The 16,483-nt window shown below is 41.2% G+C and overlaps 1 long non-coding RNA gene across 1 annotated transcript in view; it reads right to left on the minus strand.

The window, feature by feature from the left end:
* LOC110396810 overlaps positions 1-14,558 on the minus strand; it is a 48,332-nt gene extending 33,774 nt beyond the window's left edge. The window contains exons 1-3 of the long non-coding RNA XR_002437278.1: positions 12,122-14,558; positions 9,686-9,889; positions 6,233-6,444 (exon numbers count right to left, since the gene is read on the minus strand). This is a non-coding gene — a long non-coding RNA (uncharacterized LOC110396810). The remainder of the gene's footprint in view (positions 1-6,232; positions 6,445-9,685; positions 9,890-12,121) is intronic.

Genomic DNA, 16,483 nt, shown 5'->3' on the forward strand with positions numbered 1-16,483 from the left:
CTCACTGAGTCACTAGAAAAAGAGCTCATTCATGCACCATCATTTATTATCTCAGGTTCACATCTGTTCAGCATTTGGCCCTCCTTCCTGGGCTTAGTTCTTTGCTTAGAAGGCAGCACTGGGGATCCTAAACATCATGGTCATTTTTCTACAGTTTGCTGTTACTTCTCTTTTCTGATTATTTTTTCCCCTCATTTCTCTATTTAAATCTGCCCTTCCCAAGACTGTGATTTTCAGTAGTTGCATGTGACTACAGATGACAAGAGAACTCCTATAGTCAAAACTAAACTTAGAGCTTTGCCCTGGCATTTGAAGTATTCAAAATCTTCCTGGCTTATCAATGCTTTACTGAGCAGGTAAGAATAACTACAGAGGCAGTAAGGCTTGCTTCCTGCAGATACAATGAATAGCTTCGGGGTCATAAAAATACGAAGGACAAGCTTGGATCATTTGTTTAAATGAACTGTCATCATGGCTTGAATTTCTAAGTTTAGGACAGTGATGAGAAACTCAGGGTTGTGAGTCAGGTCTTGGCTCCCCTATGTCTTTTCACTAGCTAGAACATGCTCTGTATCACCTGCTGCTTTCTTGATCTCTTGATCAGCATTCATTATGATGTCTAAATAGAGGTATGTATGGTAAGTGGCCCTAATGTAACTTTCTGCCTATACAAGGAGAAAATTACTGATCCTTATTTTATTGAGGACATTAGTTACTTAAAAATTAAAAACAAACAAACAAACAAAACAACAACATGAATGCAGATACAAATTCAGAACCAACCACAATCACCAGTATAAATGAACCCTTGACTGATGACATAGATCAAAAGAAGCAGAATAAGGTTTAGCTTAGGAAGTACCTGTGTAATATGTTACAGATGAATATTTAAAAGATTGTATGAACTCTTAGTGCCTGAATAATTATGTGTACGCAATTCGTTAATAAATCTTGCAGTACTTAGTTAACTGAATTGTTCCTAGAAAATATAGTCGCAGTAACTTTTCCCTTAAGTTAATGATGTTTTCTGCTAATGTACTAAAATATATATAACTGTTGTATTTCACAAAGCTGTTAATAAATAAATATTAACCTCGTAAATTTAATGTAGCAGACCTCTAATTAGGACTTTGGAGGATATTTTCAATACATAAACTCTGTAATAAGAATATATTTCAGCTCTTCCTTTTGTGATATGAAATACTTAACATGAAAACATAAATGTTAATCTTCAGTTAGCTGCATATAGCCAAATGAATAAAAGCTATGACACTAATAACAACTATACCCAGTTATGATTGATAGGCCTTTCTACAGTGAGAAAAGATTGTCTTGGATACAATCTGTCCTAACAGCCTTGCGATATGTTAATATTTTATTCAGGCTAGAGTGAGGATATATTCAGATGTCCTACCCACTGGAAGGGAAGCAAATGGGTTGCAAATACTACTGCAGCCCTGAGGTGCAATAACAGCTGTGAAATCAGAAAGATTTTATTTCCCCCTCCCAAATTACAGGCCAAGTCCATGCCAAGCTCAGCAGGAGGTTGAAATTTCCTTGAATTTTACATTAGGTTATGTTTAATGTATTTCTTCTTCTATGAAGTGTCTTATTACAGAGGCAGTAAGACTGTCAGACAGTTCTCTAGAAGGGACAGAATACTTTTCTTTGTGCTTGCAAACAGCAACTATTATCATGATATGTGACATCAGGTTAATCTGTAAATGTCCAAATGCAGTAGATTGTGATGCTAACTGACAGATTTGCATGGTTCAGTTTCTTATATAAATTAGTAACTTTATGTTTCCTGTAGCCATATCACTGCCTCTTCTTCGATTCAAAAAAGTGTTTTCATGCTGTTCAGCAATGTGTCTGAGATGTAAGCAGCCTGAGCTCTCAGGCAGCTGAATACTTTTAAGAATACAAAATGGTTAAAATGCAATTCTTCCAATGTGATTGAATGTTTTACTTCAGTCTTGCAAAGGTATAAACAATTACAGAAGTTGTACTGGCACGAAGAATCTAGTTTCCTAGCTAAGTCAAGCATTGTAATTCAAGCCATAAACATCGAGTAACTAAGAAATAAAATCACAGTGGGAATATGCTAGTCTTGTGCCAGAGGTTTATTGTGAGACCTGAAGAGCGCTTTGGTTTTTGATGCTAAAAAGGGATTCACAGATTAGAGACAAGAAGCTTTTAAAACACTTAGTACTTTAGCATAATAAAAAACCCAGAACAACCAAACCTTAAGCATACCTGTATGACAAGATCTTCAGAATGCAACAAGTCAGTGTACTCTTATGTACATTACTGAATTGATAGCAATACACCAAGAGCACTACCTACTTATTATCTGAAATGAACTACTATGCCAGCATGAGGTTTCTGTCATTACCCTGGTCAACGTACCTTCTCGTTGAGCAGGAATTCCAGCTGACTTAATGTCATTCTTTGGTAACCTTGGCTTAATAAACCAAAAATAGCAAACTAAAAAGTTTAAATGAACATAAACCACAAGTGCATCACAGTACTGTTGAAGACCACTGCACTGACATCACTGGGAGAGTTCTGTCTTAGCATGCAAACAACTGAAAATGCAAGAAAGCAGCTTGATCCTGCCTTCATTCTGTCTGCTCTTCAGTTCTGCGTCTCTCATGGACAAAATCACAAAATCTGGATCCTTGCACAGGACAGATGTGGAAGTTGTCTCTCAACCACAAGCATGATGACTGTTAAGAGTGGAATATTTTTTGTTCAAGAATGCTTATTTTTATTTTTTGCTGCTGTACGGGACACAAAGGGCTGGATCTCACCCTTGGGATGATACAGCAATCACGTGGTCAAGAAAACTGCGGTGCCAGTTCTTCCCTCTCTCTCTCATCAAGTGCTCCTCAGAGAACTTTAATAGCAAGCCTCCTTCCCCTCCCTCCCAGCACAACTCTGAGATCTACTATCATTAGTAACATTTTAAAATCTTTAAAAACTCTTTTTAAAAATAAAAATGCATTGCCTTCCCTTTACCTTTGTTTCCAAAACCATTGGCTTGCACCAACCAACAGGCCAGGTCATTTTCAGAGTCAAATGCCATCCAAACGTACTTCTCTAGTAGACTTAGCAGGCGCCAAATCCTACTCTCTGCACGCTTGTCTCCTGTCTCAGCCTTAAGTAACTGCTTCTGAAAAACGCTGCACAATCTTATTCATATTGCTATATGTGGGATGAAGTCCTCAAAGCAAACTTCTGCATATTTTCAGCCTCTGAATTCAGTGGAATTGGCAGATTTTTGAACAAGGAGATAAAGTCGTTCTCATAATCCTTCCTAGAAAAACTTTTGGAAAACAGCACCTGTACTGCCCTCCAGTGGTGGATGTATAGATATCTATTTCTAATCGCTCCCAATTGCACCGTTACCTTTGCTTCCCTGTGCTGCACTGTTTCAGAAAAGATCTCTAATCAACTAACTGGCCAAACGACAAGATCTTCAAAGAATGGTCCCTATTTTCCACATTTTAGCGAGTTTAAAAGGGAATCAAGAGTAACATTCCCCTTGAACGTCAGAGGAAAATTCAAACCCAAGTGTATAAAAAGCTTTACCATTTTATTCTATTCCACGTAATAAAGAAAAGATTAACCTTTTATTCCAGGAAAGATCCTTCATTTGTTATTTAATTAGCTTTATCTAATTAATTAGAATTTTTAAGCTCTCCTGTCTCTCTGGGAGAGAGTCCCTCCCTTTTTTCTGCTTTTCTTTTGCTGCTTCTCCTCTTCCTCCTGCCTCCTTTCAAAGTCCTAATCCCATTTTTGTATCCCCAGTATTACACTCCTTCATTCTCTCTTTGTCTGAGAGTTTTCTTAGCTTTACACTTGCTGGGAACAAAGTTAGACTGGAATTTACAGCATATTTTTTGAGGCCCAGATCATGGAAACCCAGTACAAACTGAAGGAAAAAGAACTGCCCTGCAGATCCCCTTTCAAAATTACAACCTTTATATTCCACTGGGGGGAACAGGGAGGGGTAGAAAGTGTGGTGGTGAAAAAATATTTAGTGCTTCACTAAGAATGCTGCTGTGAGAGCACAACTTTGTTTTTTATAATTATTATTTTTGTGTAAAGTGTGGATCTGTTTTCCATTTTACTTCTCAAGTATCAACCTCCATTAAAAGGGAAGAATCCAAACTTAATCCTAGTTCACACAGAGTTGGCATCTTAATTTTATTGTTGAAAAGTTACTTGCACTGAGAACAAAGAAAAATGCAAGCTATTTAATCCTAAGGAACTGAATTCTGAAACATCTCAATATTCTGACTACCTTACCTTGGCTTCTGTGTTTCACTTAAAGACATGTCAGCTTTAGCAGCATGCTTTTTGCTCCTTATTAAGCTGCACTGGTTATAATTTCTTTCATATGGAGTAATTTACAGTGTTAATTCAGTGAAGAGACAGATTAAAGATTCATATTTTTCCAACAGCAGATCAGTAGTTTAAGAGATTTGTCCCTTCTCTTTGGCAATTAGTCAATTTTCGTACAGCAATTACATCAATTAAACATACAGAAAATGCATTTTTGGAAAAGAATTTATTGTATGACTATCTTACTAGATGCTCACATCAGCAGCTAGATTCTGCTTTGAGAGTTAGAATTCTTGCAAGTGATTCATGACTACAATTTAGGAGCAATTTGGCTGCTGCTACCTCCAAAAACTTTAGTGAACTTTGACAGGAAATCAAGATAGGGCACAATAACTTTGCCAGTATTTGGGATCTGTATTTCAATATAGATATATAAATACATGGATAGGAACATAAAGATATCCTACATGTACATAAACACGTACATAACATGCACAGAACATACACTCACATAAATATGTCCTACAGTGTTCAAGCATTGGAACAGGCTAGGCTGCCCAGGGAAATAGTGGAGTCCCCATCCCTGGAGGTGTTCAAGAAAAGGGTAGATGTGGCACTGAGGGACATGGTTTAGTGAGTATGGTGGTGTTAGATCAACAGTTGGACTGGATGATCTTAGAAGTCTTTTCCAACCTTAATGATTCTGTGATTCTACAGTGATATTAGATATTTTAAATAATTCATTTGTATTATTAATTTATAATTTTCTTAGTAAAACTAAATTCATCTTACTTTTTCTTTTGTTCTGTATATTATGCATTACTACTTCTCAGCAACTTGTCTATAATTATTCAGAATATAAATTTAATGCCTTGTAAATCCTCCAGCAAGAAAGTACAACCTACAAGTCTTTCCATCAAGTAAGACAAATATTTCTCAACACTCTAGTTCTGTGATCTTTCGTATGTACATATGAAAGCATATTCATTCCCATCAGTTCCTTCTCTTGTTCAAAAAGTGTGTTTAAAATGTTTCAGGTGTATGCGTCCCCCTAAGGGCAGTTTATTGTTAGCAAGAATTTTAATAACAGTCTTAGCTGAAATGGGCTTAACCTTTTAAAGACTAATTAGTTTAAAATGCAAATATTATTATATTTCGTTCAAGTATGTTAGGGGAAGGGAAAAAAAAAGAGATATAAAACGATTTCCTACATCTACAGGACAAAAATCAAAGTGTACAGTAATACTAGTACCAGTTGTGCAATAGAATCCACGTCGTTTATGACCAATGTCTCAGTTAGAATACCATATTAATGCCCAACATTCCTTCAAGTTCAGTCTGACTATGGTTCATAAGTTAACAAATTGTAAAGTGTGCTGACAAACTCCCCATCCAGACAAAAAGCATCTGGTCTCCATCTCAGAGTTCACAACCTAATCCATGCACGTTTGTAACACTGCATGTATATGAATTTAAGCTTTAAGCGGTGTCACAAAATGTGGTAGTAAACTGCAAATCTTTCAAATAGAGACATGCCGCAAACAAAATCTTCTTATATGTAGATCGCTCTGAAAGTAATGCCTGCTATTTATTTCCATGGAAACGACAACAGACACAAAAAGCACAATAACTCTGTTAGATAAATTCTCAGCTACAAAACACTATTTTTCAACATAATCACCACCACTAGCCAATTTGCATGGATTAGCTATTTATTCACAATGCTTTTCCAGGTTCTCTATCACTTTCACTCGAACTACTCATATAAGGTTTCAACCATACCTAAATGTCTTAAACCTGCTCCCACTGGAACATGGAAATTTTGCTTCTAACAGATGGGAATAGCCTCTAAATGGTTATAAACAGCAATGACTTAACATACCTCTGTCAGCATAGCATCAAATTCAGCGTTTGTTATATGGAAAAGTTTTGATCACTCTCCTGAATTCATCCTTTATGACTGTCAGGTTCCGAGCAACATCAAGCATCTGAAATGCTTTTTTCAGTTCATCTTCTTTTTCAGTTGTCTTTTGAAGATCTATCCAGTGTCCTGGGAGGAGAACACAGGATCTAGGACAGAGCTCACAGATGTAGCTGTAAAATATATTAGGCAGTCATCAGATACTCATAGCCAAAATCATATATTTTTTCTGAGAATTCAACAGAAACTAGTTAATTTGCAGATACATACAAGTAAATCAGCTACTGCTTCTTCACTGATTTGAAAGCAAAAAATAAATAAACACAGTTGTAATGACTTACTAACAGGTCTTTCGTTACTGAAAGGACTAGTTACTATTTTCTCTATTTTACACAGAATTTTAAAAAATGCTTCTGCACATCATTACTATAAAATCATCATATTCTATTAAAAGATTCCAAGGCCTGTCTTTCTGCAACTACAGCCAAAACACTTAAGTTTTAAAAGTTGAAAACAATAAAGAACAGTGCACAAGTGTGTTCTATGACAGTATCCCCCCTCCTTCAGACTACACATCTCTTTGCCCTGTATTTTATTCAGTTACTGAGCTTTGTATAGAGGCATCACATAGTAGAGGGTTCAGCATTCATTGTTGGTATGTTGAGCTTACAGGTAGCATGTATTTTAGTTCACGTCAGCCCTTTTCCCTCAAAAAACTTGCCCAGCAATGAAAAAAGAGCAGATGTCCCTGACAGTGCAGTGTAGCGTACAGAGATGCCTTGTGTTACTTTAGACACCTCCAGCTCTCATTGGACCTGAAAAAGAGCTACAAAAGGACCAGAAGATTTTGCCTGATGTTTCTTTTGGATTCATGAGTCAAATTCAGCCACAGCTATGAGTATTTAATTACCTGAAGAAATCTGAATACAGAGACTAGCTCATATGTATTTATGTTTGCTTGAAATTTAATCTAGGATCTGCTCTTAAACAAAAAGTAACTGCCTTCAGAAGAAGCTTTGTTTACAAAAAGGAAGATGGCAAAGTACAGGTTCTTCTTCTTGACAGCCTTGCTGCAGTAGTATGGGAGCCAAATGTATTTTTATGCTCATCTCTTTCTTGCATAGAAAAGATACAATCATGGATGCTGTGTATATTTAATTTCAGCTCCAACTCTTTCTGACAAAGTAAAGAACTCAAAAAGCACGGTTTGATATAGCTTCAGTGAAATCAGTAATGCCATCACTGCTTACTCCTACTCCTAATACCTATACCAAATGCTATATGGCAGGAGAGGAAGACGTGAGATGTGCTGTGACAGAGGAAGTCTTGCATGATAATAATTACAAATTACTTGCAAGAGGAATGTCCATGTTGAGATTAACAGCAAATTCATATTTGATTGGACCTAACCATTAATCTTATTGCTTCAGAAAATGAACTTTCTGCAGTAAAGGTAACAGTCATTTCAAGCGAGTACCCAAGGGACAAGATGTGTATCAGACCTGGTAAAGTGTTATGATTGGCAACAGTGATCTTGTAGTGATTTAGGAATATAAATGAAACAGTAGTCCAAAGATCGAATGGACTTAAAAGAAGGGAATAAGGTAAAGATGCTGTTTACCTACAGATACAGAAGCAATTGTAACAAGAATTAGGTGAGAAGGGCCGTGGTTCCCTCTTCCTCTTTCCACCAGTAGATCTAGATTTATGTTGTTAGGTCTACACCAGGAATGTCCAACCCACATCCTGGCCCAGCCTGTCCTGAGGCCGCCCCCCACCCCACACCATCATGGCAGTGGCTCTACCCTGCCAAGCATCCCAGCCCAGCCCAGCCCTGGGCGTGCACCCATCACTCAGCAACAACCACACATCAGTGGGCTATTAACACTGTCTCAGCTGAAACCAGGACATGGGGAGTGTTCAGTGCAGTGCCAACTCAAGTTATGGCAAATAACTGTATGCATTTTGATACATTGGTTGTACACATTTCTGTGAGCAGAGAAAAATACACAGCCACACTTTCCATTTTGATAAAGGAATTTGAGAACAGGTTTCAAGATTGCAGAAAAAATCATCTTTTTTTTTTGTATATATGAAACTCCATTTTCATTCAACATAAATACATTTTTCAAATATAGAAAATCTGATACTCAACTCAAAATTCTGAACATGCCTCTTTACCAGACTTCTATAAGATGTCTCGTACCAGATAATATCCCTTGCTTCACATTCACACCATATTCATGTCATCACTTTTGGTGGTATGTACATTTGTGAACAGCTATTGTCATGGATGAAGCACAGGAAGAGCAAAATTTCATTTAAGAAAAACTTTGATGAGTACCTTGAGAATTCACTAAGAATTACAACCACTGCCATTGAACTGATGCATTTGTTTCACAAAAAAAAAGGTCAAATATCGGAGCATTTTTATGTTTCTGTTGTTCTTTGTTTTTTTTTACAGATGTAATAAAAATATTAAAAATAAAATAAGTCTTCTTATTTATATATAGTAACTCTATTACATATTTCACGAGGGCTGCTCCAAAACTAATGCCTCCTATTTTATTATTTTGACAGTCAGATGCGGCTGTTAGTGATATGGCAGTAGAGGCTGAACCTTCCCACCAATATTCCATTACATTTTGTTGCCGTGTGACAGATGGCAGCAGAGGGGCAGTCTGACAACATGGCTTCTCACCTGGAAGTGTGCGTGAAGCAAAGGGGTGTCATTGAATTCCTCCATGAAGAAAAAATGGCTCCCACTGACATTCATTGACACTTGCTGAACATTAATGGAGCTTAAACAGTGGATATGAGCATTGTGAGGTGGTGGGTGGTATGTTTCAGCAGTGGCAACAGCGGATCACCTTCACTGGTGCTGGTTTTGACAAGCACAGCATGCAGGCTCTTGTTCATTGCTGGTGAAGATGCACAGTTAATGGTGGGGACTATGCTGAAAAATATTGTTTTGTAACTGAGAATTTGCTCTATTGAGCAGAGTTGCTGTGCTCTTTGTATCTTTTGTAGTTTCCGTGGAAATAAATAGGAGGCATTATTTTCAAAGCAACTTGAGTATATGTGGCCCAAGTCAATTCCTCTTCACTCAGTGCAGCCCAGGCAAGCCAAAAGGTTGGATACCCATGGTCTACAGAATCCAGCAACCATAGTTTATCAACCTGAGACGACTACCCTCAGAGTGCTGAAGAAAACATGCCCCAAATCCTAAATAGCAGAAGGGCTCCTTGGCTGTCACAAGTTGCTACACTGAAAGACACCACTGACCCCCAACAAATTGTGCGGAAAGGGCTGAGAGGACAAGGCTATCTGGAAGTTACAATATGTCCTCTAAATTGAAATCCTTCTATCACTCAAGAATCTTAATGATATGAAAGCCTAGATTTCAGTACAAACCTGCAGCTGATTTAATTGAGTGCTGCCAGTTGAATGCTCTGTTTGACTTAAAGCGAGGTCCTGGAGTAAATGTGACTCCTCGAGAAGACGAGTGTAAGGCACTGAAGTCTTCCATATTTGTCACTCTGGCCATGGTCTCCCCTGGGTTTATACCAGAATTATCAGAATATACAAGAATATAGGACATGAAAGGAAGTGGTATGGCTGGCAAAAGCAATGAGAGAAAAAGATTGATTTCTTGACACGAGACAAAATTTTCCTGATAAAAAATTTTGACTGTAGCAGTATCCAGTACAACCACAGAAATTTTGAACTCCTTTCATCTGGTTGCTGCTAGTCAGCAAGAGCCATCTCCTACACCAGCACTTTCAAATATAAAGTTTAGAGCAGGAAACGAGAGCACAAACTAACATCTTTAACAACACAGAATTATCAGTAAAAATGCTTTTAGCCACTATCTTTAAGGCTATGCACATTAATGCACTCAAAATCATTAAAAAAAAAAAAACAACACACACAAGAAACATTTTTCAATTAAAAAAGCCTGCTGTTTTATTAAACGGTTAAGTTGCTTAGATGTTTAGACTTCTAGGCTTTTGCAGGAGAAAACCACACGTACCAGACATCAGGTTATTGCACTAATTACTCTGTTTTAACAAGAGCTATTATGAATTTTTCACACCAGGAAATCTAAAACAAACTATATTGCAAGTATAAAAAGAAAAGCCAATGGGGAAAATAACAATCATCAGACAGGGACAGTATTGCATGGTATATACAACAGTTTCATAACTGTGGCTCACTGATGACCTACTGGGCAATGCTAACAGCAAGGTTAAATGGTCTGCATCTGCTCCGTGCAACCATAGAGCCTGAACAGTGCAATTGCAAACACTGTTTTGTGAGCTTCTGGCAGAAATTCTGAGAGATGACAATGCTCTACAGCTCAAAGCTTTGGGAGCTGTTGCCCTGTGGCATATTCAGATACGATGAGGCACAGTTTACACGCTACTGTGCCCAGTTCTGAGCCCCACCATACAAGAGAGACAGGGTGTCACTAGAAAGAATACAACGTAATGCTACCAAGTGATTAGGTGATTAGGCTGGAGAGCAACTTTGTGGAAAGGGATCTAGAGGTTCTGTGCCTTGGCAGACAAAAGGGTCGTTCATAGTCTGGGAAGCATCAGGCACATCACTGCTGGCTAATTTATGCTGGACAGTTCCTGCACAGTGCCCTACAGCTTCTCCAGAAGTGGGAAAAAAAAGGGGCAGGCACTGATCTCTGCTCTCTGATGACAGCAATGGCACCTTAGTGAATGGCATGAAGCTGTATCAGGGGAGAGTCAGGCTGGACGTTAGGAAAAAGTTCTTCACCAGAGGGTGGTTGGGCACCAGAGCAGGCTCCCCAGGGTTAGTGGGCACAGCCGCAAGTGCCGGAGTTAAAGAAACATTTGGACAGTGCTCTCAGACATAGGGTTTGAATTTGGAGTGGTTCTGTATGGAGGCAATGATCCTTGCAGGTCCATTCCAACTCAGGATATTCTATGATTCTGAGGGACTGGAGCATACCTCCTGTGAGTAAAGGCTTAGAAAGCTGAGCCTGTTTAGCCTAGAAAAGAGAAGGCTCATCAGTATGTACAGATACTCGAAAGGAGGGTACAAAGAGGGCAGAGCCAGTCTCTTTACAGTGGTGCACAGTGACATGAGCTGAGGCAATCATAAAACAAATTATAGAATGGCTGGGTTGGAAGGGACCTTAGAAATCTAGATCCAATTCTCTTGCCATGGGCAAGGTTGCCACACACTAGATCAGACCGCTCAGGGCCCCATCCAACCTGGCCTAGAAACCTCTAGGGATGGAGCTTCCCAACTTGCCTGGGCAGCCAGTGCCAGTGTCCAAATAAAGAATTTCCTCCCAACATCTAACCTAGATCTCCCCTCTTTTAATTCAAAACCATTCCCCCTTGTCCTATCACTACTAGACCAGGTAAAAAGTCAGTCTCCATCTTGTTTAAAAACTTCCTTTAGTACTGAAACACTGCTATGAGATCTCCTTGGAACCTACTCTTTTCGAGGCTGAACAAGCCCAGCTTCCTCAGCCTTTCTTCAGTGGAGAGGTGCTCCAGCCCTAAGAGCATCTTCATAGCTCTCCTCTGGACCTGCTCCAATAGCTCCATGTCTTTCATGTGCTTGGGGCCTCAGGTCCCCTCAGGCATCAGATCATCTACTGCAGATGGTGCCTCGTGAGGGCAGAGCAAAGAGGGACAATCACATCCCTCACGCTCCTGGCCACCACTCTTTTGATGGAGCCCAGAAGACAGTTGACTTTCCAGGCTGCAGCCACCTACTGCTGGTTCACATCAAGCTTTTCACCCACCAAAATCCCTATGTACTTCTTTGCAGTGCTGCTCTCAGTGAGTTCCCACATACACATACCTGAGATTGCCCTGATACAGGTGCAGAACCTTGCACTTGTTGAACCTCATTAGGTTTATGTGACTCCACTTCTCAAGCTTGTCCAGGTTCCTTTGGACAGCATCCCTTCCTTCTGTTGTATCAACCACTCAGTTTAGTGTCATCTGCAAACTTGCTGAGGTTTCACTCAATCATTCATAAAATCATTGATAAAAGATGTTGAAGAGCACTGGTTTCAAGACAGACCCAAGGGACGACATGTCACCAGCCCCCACCTGGACATAGAGCCATTGACTAAAGCGCTCTGGCTGCAACCATCTAACCAATTCTTCATCCACTGAGGTGTCCACCCTTCAAATCCATATCTCTCCAATTTAGAGATAATGATGTGGTGTGGGACCACATCACAGACCTTGCAGAATGTCCAGGTAGGCAACATTAGTTGCTCTTCCTTTGTCCGCTGATGTTGTCACTCTATCACTGAAGGCCTCCAGACTGGTCAGGCACGATCTGCCCTTGATGAAGTCATGACAACTGTCTCGGAACATCTCCTTGACTCGCATAAGTCTTGACATAGATTCCAGGAGGATCTGCTCCATGATCCTTCCAGGCACAGAGGTGAGGTTCACGGATCTGTAATTCCCAGGTCTTCCTGTCTACCCTACCAGTCAGCCATGACTTCTAAAATATGATTGAGAGTGGCTTGGCAACTACATCATCCAATTCCTTCAGAACACTGGGATACATGTTATCAAGCCCCATAGACTTGTACTCTTTCAGTCTCATCAGGTGGTCTCAAACTTGCTCTTTTCTTACAGTGGGAGGAATTTTGCTCCCTCAACCTCTGTTTAGAGGTTCAGGGATATGAGAGACATGGGAAGTCTGACTGCCAGTGAAGACTGAGGCAAAGAACTCACTGAGTACCTCAGCCTTCTCCATGTTTGTTGATAACACTTCTCCCTTTTCATTTATCAGAGGGGGTACAGTCTCCTTGGCCTTTCTCTCCTGACCAGTGTACCTATAGAATCTCTTTTTTTTGTTATTTTTCAATCCCTTGACAGGTTCAGTTCTGTCTGCACCTTGGCCTTCTGATTACATCTCTACACATCCAGAGGGCATCCCTGTACTCTTTCTAGGCCATATATCCCTGCTTCCACAGCCTGTGCATTTACTTCTTAGCCTTCAGTTTGACCAGCAAGTCTTTCCTCAGCCATGCCAGTTTCCTGCCTGCCCTGATTGATTTCATACACTGGGACATGGAAAGCTTTTGTGCTCCTAGCAAATAGTCCTTGAAGAGGTGCCAGCTATGCTCTGTTCTTCTGTCCTTAAGGACAGCTTCCCAGGTGATCTCACCCAATAACTCCTTAAACAGATAGAATTCTGCTCTTGTGAAGTTCACGGTCCTGACAATGCTTTTTACCAGGTCCTTATTCCTTGACATCACAAACTCAACCAGGGTATGGTTGCTGCAGCTCAGACCACCTCCAATTTTAACCTCTTCAGTGAACTCCCCTGCACTGGTGAGCACCAGGTCCAGTAACACTTCTCTCATTGGTTTGTCTAATACTCGGACCAGGAAGTTGTCCTCAGTGCACTCCAGGAAATCTTCTGGATCGCTTGCAGCCTGTTGCATTGCTTCCCCAGCAGATATCCAGATGGCTGAAATCCCCCATCAGGTGAGAGCCCACAAGCACAACGCAAGCTGCAACACTTCAAATAAGGAAGTGCAAGACATTTATATACACACAAGCTCCTTCCTCTTCTGTCCCATACTTCTGCACCATGAACAGGTCATTCTGGTGATCATAACATGCTCTAGGACAGACTACTGACCCATTTCCATCCTATATAAAGACTTTGTATCAAGTACCTCCAAGAAGAGGTGAAAGAACTCTCAGCTAATAGAACAGCAGAAGTGATGGTCCCATTCTAAAATCACTTCTTTATTCCCACTGAACACAACAGCGGAGGCTTTCAGCTGCCAGGCTGCCTTTCCTTAGCCCTGCTACAGCCCCAAAGCAAAGCCTGCAGCATCACTCCTGTGAGTGCACAAGGCTCAGCAGCACCCAGCCCGCTGCTGAGCTCGCAGGAAGTGCCTGCCCCAGCAGAGCCCCTTGTTCTGGCCTCCAGAGCAGAAAGCCGCGCAGCAGCACTCAGAATTTTGGTAGCCACAAGGCAATGCCATTAGCCACGTCCGCGCTTGCTCCGAGGCACCCTTTCCCTTCCCGCCGGACGACACGGGGCCTTTCTGCCGCGTCACTCCGAGCGGACCCCGCTGCTCCCGGACACATATCCTTGCTGAGCTTCGGGCGGGCTCTGGGTGCGGCAGCTGCAGGCGTTACCTGCCGCCCAGCGGAGGCGGGAAGCAGAGCCACCCGTAACAGCAGCACCCCACTCTACTTCCACCTTCTCCTGCCGCCGGGACGCTGTTGCCGTAGTAACGACGGTCTTCGCTCCTGATTGGGCAGAGGGCCCCGCCGTTGGCATGGCACTAGTAAGGCGGGCCCCCATTGGGTGCGGGGCTGAGCCTGGGGTCACATTGCTCTTGTAAACCGAGGAGTGAAGGTTCCCCTCAGAGTATATTTTCATCTCAGAGAAAAAGGACACAAACGTTTATCTCCAGCTCCTAAAGATGGTCTTTTCACTATAAATTATTGCCTGAAACCTCTAAAGTTTCCGAATCGCCCCCCTTGATAACCCTCACACAATCTCCAACACAACAAAGTCAAACAACCTTAGCAACCACACGGAAGTCCAACAAAAGACATCCCCCCATCACCCACCCACACACACACAAAAACCACTCCAGTGAAAAGTATCACAACAAATACAACCCCACACCCCACCATCCACAATACGCCAGTCTCCCCACACCTCAGCTTTGGTATAAACTACTGATCTTTTTCAAGGTGTGGTGACCCAAGGGAAGCAGCAGAAAGGAGTTTTCCTTATTGATTTAAGTGGTTTCTGTTAATTCCTGAGAGGAGCATGAAAATGATTGCAGTCTGACATGAGAGAAGAGGTCCCTTTTCCATGGCATTTGCCAAGATTTGGTGTGTTTTTTTTGTAAATGAAATGAGATATGTTAAAAGCTATATCATAGCCACTGTCTGTGGAAATAAATACAGCCTCATGAAGGGATAATGCTTTCTGTTTTCAGCAAGCAGGGTCAAGTATGTCCTGACAGATAACCTACAGGATGAACATCTTATTTTAAGAATTTGAGTAATGGAATCATGGAATGGCTTGATTTGGAAGGGAGTTTAAAGATCATCTAGATCCAATAGACTGGCCAAAGGAGGGATGAACGTGCCCCAGAGGGCCTGCCACACACAGAGACCTCAACTGCCTGGCACTGGAAGCCTACCATGAACTCTCCTTTGTGGGTGTGGGTCCTACTTCCTTGGCAGGGAATAGTCAGCACCATCCTTCCTTTCTCTGGTTTTTGTATATTCACTAAGCCGCATCCATTTGATGAGGAAAAAGTAAAATACCATCTTCCCCATGGGGCTTGAAATCCAAATGTTTTCCTTGGTTCTGACGTTGCTGTCATCAGTCCGCTCAAGCCAACTGCTTTGTGCTCACATCTCTTCCAGCTGTATGGAAACAGATGTAAAGCCTGCGAGGGCAGCAGTCACAGAACAGTCACACCAGCTGCATTGCCACTGTGTGTGAGGATCATGTTATTATCTTATGTACAGTGTTGGCAAGAGCTGGACTATGGGACAGAGCTGGTGACCATGGGTTTAATGTCTGTGTGGCAGGTTCTTTGTAGCTGATAGCAGAAGAGCTACGATGATTTGGGGAGAATGCTTCTGTGTAAGGTGCAGGACTGGAGGACATGCTCTGTCTCCTCACAACTGCAGCCCACAAATCAGCCTATGCTGAAACCACCACCCATATCAGTTTCTGTTAATATGTCAGCATGTGGAGTATAGCAGCTGAGGAGCCAGCTCACATTTGCATCTGCTGTCTCTCGTCTACAGTGGCCTTTTCTGGCAGTGAGGCAGAGAGGACAGCTGCAGGTGATGGCTTCTAAAACTGCTCTAGCATGTATTGCCAGAGCTTGTCATCTGTGCACAGAGACAACTCCAGCAAAAGTTGTTGCATGGCATTATGATTTACTCACAGACGAAGTTGCCAAATCCAGAAAAATTATATTGGCAGTTTGTTGCAGGAACCTCAGTTAGGTCCCTGCATTAGCAGGGAGCGCAAAGGCTTCTCCTTGTCTCTTTTGGTATTAACAGCTTCATTGTTTATAAAATTAGCTCATGGTAAGGAGTCCTACAGTGATAACAGAGAATAATTCTCACACAGAGTCATAAAGAAAATAAAATTACCCTGCATTTTTGTAAACTTTTCTTGCATTCATGCATTCTTGCA

This window comes from Numida meleagris, chromosome 1 (assembly GCF_002078875.1).
Source record: "Numida meleagris isolate 19003 breed g44 Domestic line chromosome 1, NumMel1.0, whole genome shotgun sequence".
NCBI lineage: Eukaryota > Metazoa > Chordata > Aves > Galliformes > Numididae > Numida > Numida meleagris.